This window comes from Schistocerca serialis, chromosome 7 (assembly GCF_023864345.2).
Source record: "Schistocerca serialis cubense isolate TAMUIC-IGC-003099 chromosome 7, iqSchSeri2.2, whole genome shotgun sequence".
NCBI classification, from domain to species: domain Eukaryota; kingdom Metazoa; phylum Arthropoda; class Insecta; order Orthoptera; family Acrididae; genus Schistocerca; species Schistocerca serialis.
The window spans coordinates 288899485-288913924 of record NC_064644.1 but is presented as its reverse complement, the minus strand read 5'-3'; positions in this window follow the sequence as shown (position 1 = coordinate 288913924).

Sequence of the window (14440 nt, the reverse complement as noted above, 5' to 3'; positions counted from 1 at the left end):
AATGGCTCTGAACACTATGGGACTTAACATCTGTGGTCATCAGTCCCCTAGAACTTAGAACTACTTAAACCTAACTAACCTAAGGACATCACACACATCCATACCCGAGGCAGGATTCGAACCTGCGACCGTAGCGGTCACGTGGTTCCAGACTGAAGCGCCTATAACCGCACTTCCATACCGGATGGCATACGTAATGTTCCTAAAGATATTTGCTCATCCACTCATTACTCGCACACACTAAGGTGACGATTCCCGTAAGAGTTCGGGCAACCTGTGCGCATTCCTGTCGGCAGCTGAGGGTTTCAATTAGTTATCATTTTTTATAGAGAAGCTGCACGGTCATCAGTGGTATCTGTTCTTCCGAGAGCAGTTACTATCTTCATATATACTTAAATGGCTATTCGTCATTGACCTTCGTCTGTGCGAATGGACACAGGTTGCCCGAACTCTTACGGGAATTTTCACGTTAATGTGCGCGAGTAATGAGTGGATGGGCAAATATTTATTAATAACATTACGTATGTAGATTGTGGACAGTTGAGAATGTGGGTTTCACGGGAAGCGTGCAAGGGATAAGTCCCTGCAGTCGCGCTAATCATCTGTGTCCTCGGTGGCTCAGGTGGATAGAGCGTCTTGCCATGTAAGCAGGAGTTCCTCGGTTCGCGTCCCGGTTGGGGGCGCACATTTTCAGCTGGCCCTATTGAGTTATATCAATGACACCTGTCGGCAGCTGAGGCTTCCAATTAATTATCATTTATTCTAGAGAACCTGCGCGGTCGTCAATGGTATCTATTCTTTCGTGAACAGTTACTATCTTCATATAATTGGAAAAGACGTTTGAAGTGTGTTCACTGGCCTTCCGCCATCAAATATCTTAAATAATCTGCCGTCTAACGTCTTGAAATAATAACATTCTCAGTGAAAGCAGATACGACTCTTATCTAAAAGCATAGAATGCATTAAAATTAGCATTTTGCAAAAATATTTGCCCAAAACTGTTACTGCAGGTGGAGTGCGAAAGGTGAGTACTAGCTCCGCTCTCAGTGCGTTTATGTTCCACTGTATTGATGCTATATAAAGTGGAAAGTAACTAATGTGAAGGCAAGGAGCCGGCCGGTGTGGCCAACCGGTTCTAGGCGCCTCAGTCTGCAACCGCTTGAGCGCTACGTTCGCAAGTTTGAATCCTGCCTCGGGCATGGATGTGTGTGATGTCCTTAGGTTAGGTAGGTTTAAGTAGGTCTAAGTTCTAGGGGACTGATGACCTCAGATGTTAAGTCCCATAGTGCTCAGAGCCATTTGAACCATTTGAAGGCAAGGAGTGAAATATAGCGAAGCGCTCCAGTAACGGCGAGTTAAGCCAGTCTATAGCATAACTTCGGAAAATGATAGCCTTTCCATCATTGTTTGTTCGTGTACTATACACTACATCGTAATACGGAGCACTAATTCGTTTGTTAATGAGTGTGTGTGTGTGTCAGCTTAGAGGAACTATGAAATGATCGTATGGTATTATTGGTCGGGAGACTCCATCTGAAGTTGATTCGGCGCGTGGTGCTAGTCTTTCAGTTTCATGCCACTTCGAGACTTGCGCTTCGATAAAAGAAAATGAAATGATTAGGACAACGCGAACACCCAGTCCTCGGACGAAGAAAATCTCAGCCTCGCTCGGGACTCGAACGTGAGCCCACCCGACCAACAGGCAGTAACGCTAACCACTACAGTATGAGCTGGGCCTAGAGAAAATATTAAAACTACGTAACAGGTTCAAACCACATCAGGCAAAAACAATCGTAAATTCCTGCAACTACAGTATATAAGGCAACTTTTAACGTAGATTTCTCTTCTGGTTAACACAGCTAATGATTTTGTAAATAATTACCTAAGCAGACATTAAAAGGCCAACAGAATACAGGCACTGTGAAGTTTATGTGTCTACTTTGGCGAGGGTATTGTAAACTAAATTCATGCTGACGTCAGGATGAATGTGGAAGAAGAGAGAGGAGTTTAAAACCTCAGTTCAAATACGTATGTAATTAACATTTCGGCAAAAGTAATAAAAACATAAAAAAGTGCCGTTATGTCTTATCTGCACAATTTGTAGCCTGAAGGCGTAGGGCACCCAGTGCCCATCTGCACAAAATTCTATAATGTTGACCTGTGGCACATACAAGCTGGCGATATGAATCAGTAATAAAGACTCATATACGGGGGGAGCGTATTTTAGATACCGAACTGAGCTTTCAGATTAAGATTATCCTGGACTTCTTAAACCACCGTAGGAGAACGCATTTTTTTTTTTTTCAGTCTACTGACTGGTTTGATGCGGCCCGCCACGAATTACTTTCCTGTGCTAACCTCTTCATCTCAGAGTAGCACTTGCAACCTACGTCCTCAATTATTTGCTTGACGAATTCTAATCTCTGTCTTCCTCTACAGTTTTTGTCCTCTACAGCTCCCTCTAGTACCATGGAAGTCATTCCCTCATGTTTTAGCAGATGTCCTATCATCCTGTCCCTTCTCCTTATCAGTGTTTTCCACATATTCCTTTCCTCTCCGATTCTGCGTAGAACCTCCTCATTCCTTACCTTATCAATCCACCTAATTTTCAACATTCGTCTATAGCACCAAATCTCAAATGCTTCGATTCTCTTCTGTTCCGATTTTCCCGCAGTCCATGTTTCACTACCACACAATGCTGTACTCCAGACGTACATCCTCAGAAATTTCTTCCTCAAATTATGGCCGGTATTTGATATTAGTAGACTTCTCTTGGCCAGAAATACCCTTTTTGCCATAGCGAGTCTGCTTTTGATGTCCTCCTTGCTCCGTCCGTCATTGGTTATTTTACTGCCTAGGTAGCAGAATTCCTTAACGTCATTGGCTTCGTGACCATCAATCCTGATGTTAAGTTTCTCGCTGTTCTCATTTCTACAACTTCTCATTACCTTCGTCTTTCTCCGATTTACTCTCAAACCATACTGTGTACTCATTAGACTGTTCATTCCTTTCAGCAGATCATTTAATTCTTCTCCACTTTCACTCAGGATAGCAATGTCATCAGCGAATCGTATCATTGATATCCTTTCACCTTGTATTTTAATTCCACTCCTGAACCTTTCTTTTATTCCCATCATTGCTTCCTCGATGTACAGATTGAAGAGTAGGGGCGAAAGGCTACAGCCTTGTCTTACATCCTTCTTAATACGAGCACTTCGTTCTTGATCGTCCACTCTTATTATTCCCTCTTGGTTGTTGTACATATTGTATATGACCCGTCTCTCCCTATAGCTTACCCCTACTTTTTTCAGAATCTCGAACAGCATGCACCATTTTATATTGTAGAACGCTTTTTCCAGGTCTACAAATCCTATGAAAGTGTCTTGATTTTTCTTTAGCCTTGCTTCCATTATTAGCCGTAACGTCAGAATTGCCTCTCTCGTCCCTTTACTTTTCCTAAAGCCAAACTGATCGTCACCTAGCGCATTCTCAAATTTCTTTTCCATTCTTCTGTATATTATTCTTGTAAGCAGCTTCGATGCATGAGCTGTTAAGCTGATTGTGCGATAATTCTCGCACTTGTCAGCTCTTGCCGCCTTCGGAATTGTGTGGATGATGCTTTTCCGAAAGTCAGATGGTATATCACCAGACTCATATATTCTACACACCAAAGTGAATAGTCGTTTTGTTGCCACTTCCCCCAATGATTTTAGAAATTCCGATGGAATGTTATCTATCCCTTCTGGCTTATTTGACCGTAAGTCCTCCAAAGCTCTTTTAAATTCCGATTCTAATACTGGATCCCCAATCTCTTCTAAATCGACTCCTGTTTCTTCTTCTAACACATCAGACAAATCTTCACCCTCATAGAGGCTTTCAATGCATTCTTTCCACCTATCTACTCTCTCCTCTGCATTTAACAGTGAAATTCCCGTTGCACTCTTAATGTTACCACCGCTGCTTTTAATGTCACCAAAGGTTGTTTTGACTTTCCTGTAAGCTGAGTCTGTCCTTCCGACAATCATAGCTTTTTCGATGTCTTCACATTTTTCCTGCAGCCATTTCGTCTTAGCTTCCCTGCATTTCCTACTTATTTTATTCCTCAGCGACTTGTATTTCTGTATTCCTGATATTCCCGGAACATGTTTGTACTTCCTCCTTTCATCAATCAACTGAAGTATTTCTTCTGTTACCCATGGTTTCTTCGCCGCTACCTTCTTTGTACCTATGTTTTCCTTCCCAACTTCTGTGATGGCCCATTTTAGAGATGTCCATTCCTCTTCAATTGTACTGCCTACTGCGCTATTCCTTATTGCTGTATCTATAGCGTTAGAGAACTTCAAACGTATCTCGTCATTCCTTAGTACTTCCGTATCCCACTTCTTTACGTATTGATTATTCCTGACTAATGTCTTGAACTTCAGCCTACTCTTCATCACTACTATATTGTGATGTGCTCCTGGGTACGCCTTACAATCCAGTATCTGATTTCGGAATCTCTGTCTGACCATGATGTAATCTAATTGAAATCTTCCCATATCTCCCGGCCTCTTCCAAGTATACCTCCTCCTCTTGTGATTCTTGAACAGGGTACTCGCTATTACTAGCTGAAACCTGTTACAGAACTCAATTAGTCTTTCTCCTCTTTCATTCCTTGTCCGAAGCCCATATTCTCCTGTAACCTTTTCTTCTACTCCTTCCCCTTCAACTGCATTCCAGTCGCCCATGACTATTAGATTTTCGTCCCCCTTTACATACTGCATTACCCTTTCAATATCCTCATACACTTTCTCTATCTATTCACCTTCAGCTTGCGACGTCGGCATGTATACCTGAACTATCGTTGTCGGTGTTGGTCTGCTGTCGATTCTGATTAGAACAACCCGGTCACTGAACTGTTCACAGTAACACACCCTCTGCCCTACCTTCCTATTCATAACGAATCCTACACCTGTTATACCATTTTCTGCTGCTGTTGATATTACCCGATACTCATCTGACCAGAAATCCTTGTCTTCCTTCCACTTCACTTCACTGACCCCTACTATATCTAGATTGAGCCTTTGCATTTCCCTTTTCAGATTTTCTAGTTTCCCTACCACGTTCAAGCTTCTGACATTCCACGCCCCGACTCGTACAACGTTATCCTTTCGTTGATTATTCAATCTTTTTCTCATGGTAACCTCCCCCTTGGCAGTCCCCTCCCGGAGATCCGAATGGGGGACTATTCCGGAATCTTTTGCCAATGGAGAGATCATCATGACACTTCTTCAATTACAGGCCACATGTCCTGTGGATACACGTTACGTGTCTTTAATGCAGTGGTTTCCATTGCCTTCTGCATCCTCATGTCGTTGATCATTGCTGATTCTTCCGCCTTTAGGGGCAATTTCCCACCCCTAGGACAAGAGAGTGCCCTGAACCTTTATCCGCTCCTCCGCCCTCTTTGAGAAGGCCGTTGATAGAATGAGGCTGATTTCTTATGCCAGAAGTCTTCGGCCGCCAATGCTGATTATTTTATCAAAATTTAGGCAGTGGCGGGGATCGAACCCGGGACCGAGGACGTTTTGAATATTAATCAAAGGCGCTACCCCTAGACCACGGTACGCATAAGCGGCCTATATCAGTTGCTTTCTCCATCTTTCTCCGCCAGACCTAGAGCCTAGATAGTACATCTATATCAACATGTACATCTTCACTCCACAAACCGCCTTACAATGTGTGGCAAAGTGTACTTCCTGCTGCATTAGCGAATCAGCGAAGGAAGAATGATTGTCGGTAAACGTCTCTTCCTTTCTTCGTTTTAACTTGCTTCTTAACAGGATCAGCATGCTAATCTCGATTTTGAAATGATAATGGTGTAGGGTGGCAGAATGCCCTTTCTGTCACCAAACATACGGTAAACCCAAACTTGTATGCTGATGCTTTATTTTAAAATTTAAAAGAAATTAGATTTTTGTGTAAAGCCCTGCTGAGTGTTGTCTAGACATAATAAAAAATTTTAAACATAATATTGAAATAATTTATACTTAAAACACACCAGAGCGTTAAACATAAAATATTACAAAAGATTTAGTAGATTAACAAACATATTTATTAAAGACAAACAGCTTTTAAGATGTGACCGGTCTCTTTTTCCATTAAATCATCGTAGAAGGAGCTGCGTGAAGAGCCCCACACACGAGAGTGTGTGCAGGTCACAGCAGCTGACGCGTGGTAAAGCGTCTGGCCACATCCCAACATGGTATGCTGATAAAGGCTACAAGTATCTTTGAAAATTTCGTAATAACTCTTATGTGAAAAATCACTTTATTGATTTAATAATTCTCCCGAGATCTACAGTGAATGGGTGTAAATTTAAAGCTCTTCTAGCACATTCACATAAAATGTCTTCGGAACTCTGGGCAGTATTTCCTGTTTCCCTGTTGTATGAAGTTCCTGTTTCTGTGCGCCCTGAATTACGTCCACTTATAGTGCCCACACCAACGTCTTTTGTATCGTACTTCAAAGTTTCGCTCAGTGTGCCCTACGTAATATTTGTTACACTCTGAATTTTTAAGGAGAGGACAATGACAAAATAGACGGGTTGTATAAACCAATGTGAATCATGGGTCTGACAGATAACTGAACTGTGGAATGGTTTGATCAGGACGTTGCTGGATACTTTCAGAGCAGATACTAACACACGAGGGTCATTTCCTCAAAGATCGATTTAATTATCACTTTCACAATGTGGTTGGTTATTTTTAGTAATTGGATGTGTGCCAGTGTTTCAATATCAGTCAGAGAACTTTCGAGAATTTCTTTAAATTTATGTGTATGATAGATAGCAATTTACATTTCACAAAAATTTAAAGAAAATTGGCAGTAATGCAGTTTGAAAAATTTTCTGCCATAGGAAGTTGTGTTAACTACGTAAAAAGTCTGTATCAAATTTCACTGTTTTCTCTGCAATGGTTCAGCATAAAATTTTCCTTATACACAGAAAAATGAAAATGACGGGAAATGCAAAAAGACGATTTCGTTAGCACACTAGCTGAGTGCCTGGCATAGCTCGGGTATGTGTGTATTCCAGTCTTCTAGTAGTCTGTCTCCTCCCCCCCTTTGTCCATCTCTACCACCTCCTCTCTCGGTCCATTTCCTCCCCTCTCCCTCTATTTATCTCCTCCTGCTCCTCTGTCTCTGTCGATCTCCTCCTCCTTCCACTCTCTGTCAATCTCCTCTTCCCCCTTTGTCCATCTGCTTCCCCCCCCCCTCTCTCTGTCCATCTCCTCCTCCCCCTTCTATTTCCATCTCCTCGTCCTCCCTCCTCTCTCTGCATTATCACACTCACCCCAATAAGAGGCCGGTGGTTCTTGTCCCATAGTTTTTCTTTCCAGATTGTAATTAAAACGTATATCAAATGTGATTGAAATTCTTCCACGAATTTAGGGTGTGCTTTACACACTTGGATTGGCCTATGTACCCACACGTCAAATATATTTCACATATACTTAACATATTCGCGTATATATACACGTCTATATCTTGCAAATATCCAGTGGTATACGTGCCTGCTGACTGCGAAATGTGTTGTGGCTAGAATTAGTAGTAAAGAAATAGTAACTTAAAACGTCATGCATGATGAGGCAGTTTTTCGCGGATTCCGTGTTTGTGATGTGTCTCCTGAAGTAAGTATGGCACAATGATGCATTGTGAATACTGTCTGCAAAATGTGTCACGAATGCAGTTAGTAGTAAGGGAGTAATAAATTAAAACGTCATGCTTCATGTGGCAATTTTGCTGCATGAACAGCGAAAATTAGCAATCGATAAACTTTTTTCTTTCATAATTTTGTGGGGGGGTCGTCAGAAGAAAAAGTTTAGTGAAGTTTCAAATTACGGGTAAAGTTTGTTGCAGATCTCTAGGTACTCCCACTCGCAGATATAGGATGACTAAAATAAAAGTACTCTCGTGTCGTGGGCTACACTGCTTTTTCGCTCCCACCTCCTTTCCTTTGATATGCGGGTGATTCTTACGCCCACAGTGATTCTTTCCAGGCAGTAAATGACGTGTGTACCAGCTTTGGTTGAAATCTGTCAAGTGATTTAGAAGGATGATGATGATGATGTTTGGTTTGTGGGGCGCTCAACTGCGCAGCCATCAGCGCCCGTACAAAGTCCCAATTTTTACACAGTCCATTTTCTTTTCACAATCCAATCTAGTCACTCTCACAAATGATGATGATGATGAAATGATGAGGACAAAACGAGCACCCAGTCCCCGGGCAGAGAAAATCCCCAACCCGGCCGGAAATCAAACCTGTTTAGGAGACGTGGAACATACATACATATGTACATACTGGTGTACTGTGCCGTGACCTCCTGCGATGCTCTTGCTTTCGCGGAGTTTTCTCTATGTAAACAATGTGCTTTGCAGAGCTCTGGTTGGTGAACGCCTCCATGATGTGCGGGGCCCGACGATCTGCGGGGCGAAGGAGTACGGAGCGAGTCTGCGTAGGGTATCTTAGTGGATCAGTAGGCAAGCAGTGTACTTCTGTGCCACACTGTTGTCATTGCTGTGGCTGGCTGTTGGCGAACGGAACTGGAGTGTGGCTGCAGTAAACAGTAAATATAGGGTCCGTTCAAGAATAGTTCCGCCTCAGCGCTGTGGCGAGACCCCCGTAGTTTGGCCTGACCTGTGCATCTACGGAAGGTCGCTGGATTATTTTTCAAATGATGAGCTATTTCTCTGGTGGGTTGTTTTCGAACAGTGATTATTTCGTATGGCCAGTCTGTTCAGAGGGCGTTCTTCTAAATTGCTTGAGTGTTGAATTTGCATTGCTATTAATCGCGAGTGGAATTAACAGACTTGTGCCCTGATTGAATTTGCTATCATTTCTTGATTACTGTCAGTTGTGACCGATATTTGGCGAGTTTGTATGTTATCTTAGTGAATTTCTACTTTTGCGATTTCTCAATGAATTCCTTGCCTGCGTGTTGTAGGTGAAATTTCAACTTAAGTTCGATTTTTCTGTGGCACTTTCCCCCCGTGGGCGGTCGTAACTTGCGCCGTCAATGCGCGGTATTCTTAGCAGTTAAATCTGTGTGCAGGTCTTCGTTCTTCACGAGGTCCGAGTCTTTAGTGGCTATACAGATTACCTTCCATGAATGTTAACTTGGTTCAAACTGTCTTAATTGCAGAATTAACATTAACTGTATCTCCACTTTATTACTCAGTACCGAATTTCTGAAGTTTTGAGCCGAATCTTATCTCCATTTGATTTCCACTTTTATGATGCTGTATTTTGTCATTGCGGTGATTTGTTTAAGTGAACTGTATGTTAATGTGGCTTTTGTATGTGTTATAGAATAGATTAGATTTACTTTGCTACAATTGATTCGTAGTGAGGAAGTCCTCCAGGGTGTAGAACATGCCAGAAAAACAATAATACATGACAAATATTTACAACTTCCCAAGTGGAATGATCGTCTTTCTTTTTTAATGAACTCTATATGAAAGGATCATTTTACAACACTCATTTACTAAGATCACATTAATGCACTAAATTTAAAAATTTAAAAGAAGTGTTTTTTTCTATTTACACGGTAGTAAACATATAATAGAACTACTGCAATACTTATTTACAATGAATACAATACTGCACTGAAGTGGTGCAGAAGTTAGGTTGTTGTACTTTATATATAACAAAATCCGATCGTTCTACTGAGAAATTCATCAATGGAATAGGAGCTGGCCACCAATAAATCCTTATTTTATCATTATGATGCAAATATTAATATCACTGAAATTTTTAGTTATACACATGCAACATGCAACTACATTTAGAGGTACAATTTTTTTTATCAGTTCTGAAACAGAAACTCGTCCATGGAATAGAAGGAGTTGTCCAAAAGAAATGATTTTAAGCTAGATTTAAAATTCGATCTGCTACCTGCTAGACACTGTATGTTGTTGGGCAACTGATCGAAGATTTTTGTTGCTGAATAATATACTCCTTTTTGAGCAACTGACAGCTTCAATAACGGATACGAAAGGTCATTTTTCTCTCTAGTGTTGTACATGTGAACATCACTGTTCTTTGCGAATTCAGATGGATTATTTATGACGAATTTCATTAGCGAATATATGCACTCTGATGGTGCAGTTAAAATACCTTACTCCTTGAATAGGTGCCTACATGACGTCCTTGCGTGAACACCACTAATTATTCTCACTGCTCTCTTTTGTGCAATCAATAGTTTATGTCTAAGTGGTGATTTACCCCAGAAACCTATTCCGCAAGACATTATTGAGTGGAAATATGCAAAGTACGTTAGGAGGCTGAGCTGTTTATTACCAAGACTAGCGATTATGCAAAGGACGAAAGAATCTGAACTTAATTGTTTGGGAAGCTCAGTAATATGTTTCTTCCAGTTCAAGTTGTCATCAATGTGAACACTCAAAAATTTGGAGAAATCTGCTCTGTTAACTGAGCCCTGTTCGTATGCTACTTCTAATGTTGGCATGACTCTATTTGGCGCACATAACTGGATATTGTGAGTTTTTCAAAATTAAGGGAGAGTCCATTTTCTGAGAACCACTTAAAATTCTTTGTAAGACATCCTTAACAAATTATCAGCTGCTTTTTCTGAAATGGAATTTATTATAACACTAGTGTCATCTGCAAAAAGCATTAGTTCTGCTTGCTGAACGTTAAGTGAGAGGTCATTCATATGAATAAGGCACAGCAGAGGACCCAAAATTGAACCCTGTGGGACTCTCTTTGTGATAACTCCCCTTTCATTAGAAGTTGCCACCCTCCCAACATTATTTGTGTCATTCAGTACAACTTTTTGCTTTCTGTTCGTTAAGTATGATTCAAACCAGCTGTTTGTGTTGCCTTCAATTCCATAAAACCTGAGTTTTTCTAAGAGTGTGAGATGATTTACATTGTCAAATGCCTTGAAAAGGCCACAAAAAATACCAACTGGCAATAATTTGTTATTTAGGGCTTGTACTGTTTGATGGGTAAATATGTAGATAGCATTCTTAGTCGAGTAACCCTTCCAGAATCCGAACTGTGACATGCTGAGTAAATTATTTTCACTTAAATGTGAGACTCTGGAATACATAACGTTTTCGAATATTTTAGAAAACGAAGTCAGCAATGAGATTGGTATATAATTATTCAAATCACTCTTACCTTTCTTATGAAGAGGTTTGACAACTGCATATTTCATTCTGTATGGAAAAATTCCCTGTGCCAGTGAAGCATTACATATATCACTAAGGACTCCACTTATTAAATTAGAACAACACTTCAAAATTCTGTTAGACACTCCATCAACACCACATGAGCTCTTGTTTTTCAGTATATTTATAACTCCCTTAATTTCAATGGGGGATGCAGGTGTTATTTGTAAAGACCTAAAGTCCCTATACAGACCTCTGCAGGATGTTCTTGAGTTCACAACACATATAACTCTTATTGCACGTTTTTGTGCCCAGAAAACTTTAGCTTGGCTTGATGAATTACCCCGAGAAATAATCCCATATGGCATTATGGAGTCAAAGTAAGCGTAGTATGCTAGCTTTTTCGTTTTTTATCCTCTGTGTCTAACAGAATTCGCATTGCAAATAGAGATTTGTTTAGATACTTCAGCAGTTCTTTGGTGTGCTCCTCCCAGTTGAATTTATTATCAAGCTGTAATCCCAAGAATTTAACATTGTCCACTTCTTCTATCTGCTTGACATCATATGTTAGACATATACTCATGGGACACACTTAAAAGTTATGAACTGCATATAGTGAGTTTCTTCAAAGTTTAATGACAAAGAATTGGGTAGGAACCAGTAATTAATGTCCACAAATACTTTACTATCCAATCTTTCTATGACTACACTTGATTTGCTATTTTTTGCAACATTTGCATCATCATCAAAGAAAACAAACTTGGCATCTGGTAATGTTACTGATGAAAGGTGATTAATATACACAAGAAAAAGTAAGGGCCCTAAGATGGAACCGTGTGGGACCCTACATGTAATTAGTTGCCAGTTGGATGATGCCTGATAGCTTAATACATATCTCTTTCCTAATAACGACCTTTGTTTCCTGCCAGAGATGTAAGATTTGAATCATTTTGCAGTATTTCCTGTTAAACTATAATATTCTAATTTACTTTAAAGGATATTGTGATTTACACAGCCAGATGCCTTTGAAAAATCACAAAATATAGCAGTTGCCTAATGAATTAAGTACATTTTCACTGTAGGTGTAGATAGCCTTCTCAATATCATAACCCTTTAGAAATGCGGACTGCGACTTCAACAGTATTTTATTTGTGATAAGATGGTTATCAAGCTGAATGTACAATGCTGGCAAAAGTGAAATTGCACGGAAATTTGACACTATTTCTTTATCTCCCTTCATAAAGAGTGGCTTAACTTCAGCATATTTCAACCATTCAGGAAACATTCCACTGATAAAGGACTGGTTACACAGCTTCATATTTTACTTAACTCAGAATCACATTTTTAATTAACTTTGTTGATATTTCACCATACCCACTAGAAGTTTTTAATTTTCATGATTTTATTATGGACGTTACTTCTGCTGGGGTAGTCAGGGTCAAATTCTTTTATGGAAGTTACTTGAAATGTCTGGTCTGAGGTATCCTAAGCAGCATCTACAGAACTGACAGCCCTATCTTTTCAGTAACAGTTATAAAATGTTTGTTAAAAAGTTGTGCAACTCTATACACATCTGTCATCAATGTATCATTTACTCTTAATGCTATTTGCCCTCTTCATGTCTGGTTGTATGGTTCTCCTCCTTCACTATATTCCATAATGTCTTTATTTTGTTACCTGTTATGACTACCTTTTCCTTGTAATATATTTGTTTTGATGTCCATATTACACTCTTTAATATTTTGCAGTATTTCATGTAGTGTGCTATAGCATCGACATCAGAACTGTTTCGGATTGACAGATACAGTTTTCTTTTTGTTTTACAATATACCTCTATTCTTTGAGTAATCTCTGGCTCTTTTGTAGACTTTGCTCTAACCTTGGCTAGCTTCAGGGGAAAACAGTGTTCAAATATGGTAAGCACTTTAGTAGCATAAGCGTTATATGTTTCATTCCTGCTAAGAGAACTGTAAACATCACTCCAGTGAATGTCTCTGAGGAGTATCCTAAAATAGCCAATTTTTGCCTTATTGATTACCCTCTTGAGTTCAGATTTAACAGATTTTATATCCTGTTCAATATTAACATTTAACAGAAGGAATTGTATGCCATGGTCTGAGAGCCCATTCATTTTGAGAGCCAATTTATTTTGTAATATAATTTTGTTCACTGAACTTTCTATAAAGATATTATCAATGGCTGTTTGTGAGCAACTGGCTACACTCGTTGGGAACTTTACAGTTGAATGATAGCGTTACTAACTCAAATGAGTTCTTATTGGGAGAATCTTTAAGGAAGTCACCAGCAACCACTATTTCTTTGTTTTTGGTTGTTAAATGAGCCAGCACAGCTTCAAGGTGGTTTATGAACAGGTTAAAGTTACATGCAGGTACTCGATATACACATAATACTATGAAGGATTTTTTAATGAAATTCTTCTTCTGTTGCACATGCTTTCATCTGCTGTTCTAGGCAAAATTTATGAATATCTATGTTCTTAAATTTATGACAGTTCCTGAGGAATGTGGCAACTCCTTCTGTCTCCATTTCTGATCTACAAAAATCGTATGCTAGCCTAAATCCTGTAACACTAAGTCTATACCAGTGGTTACATGATGTTCAGAGAGGCAGATTATGTCAGCTGGGTTTGAGGACTCTGATTCATCTATGCAGATAATTAATTCATTAATTTTATTTCTCAGTCCTCGAATATTTTGATGCAATAAAGATAGCTGACATTTCACATTGACTGAGTTAAAATTGGTTAGAGTTGAAATTTCTACTGATTGTTGAAAATTCATAAACAACAGGTGTTTATGCTGATGTAATAAGGCAGAATTATGTTTTTTGGTTTTTTTCTCAAACTATAGGTTTGTGTCAATCCTAACCTCTCTTAAAACTTGGTTTCTTTCTGTCCTCCCTACCTTAAAGAAGGGTGTTTTCTGCACCAAATAACCACAGGTATTTTATCACTAATGACAGTGCCTCCTCCCTTCAACTTTTCTGCTATTTTTCCAGCCAGTTTACCATTTCCTTTCATGTTGAGGTGAAGGTCATGCCTAGCATAATCCCACCTATTGAGAGAATCAACAGGAACGACACCAATGTGTGACGCAGCACCCAACATAAGCAGGAGGCGTTCCAACTCCAAATTAACTCTCCTGACAGAAGAGTTCAAATGAGGTCGGTCATGGCGCCTGAGAACACAACACTAGTATGCTTCGATGTTAATGCAATCTTTGCCAGGTCACAGTCTATACTTTAC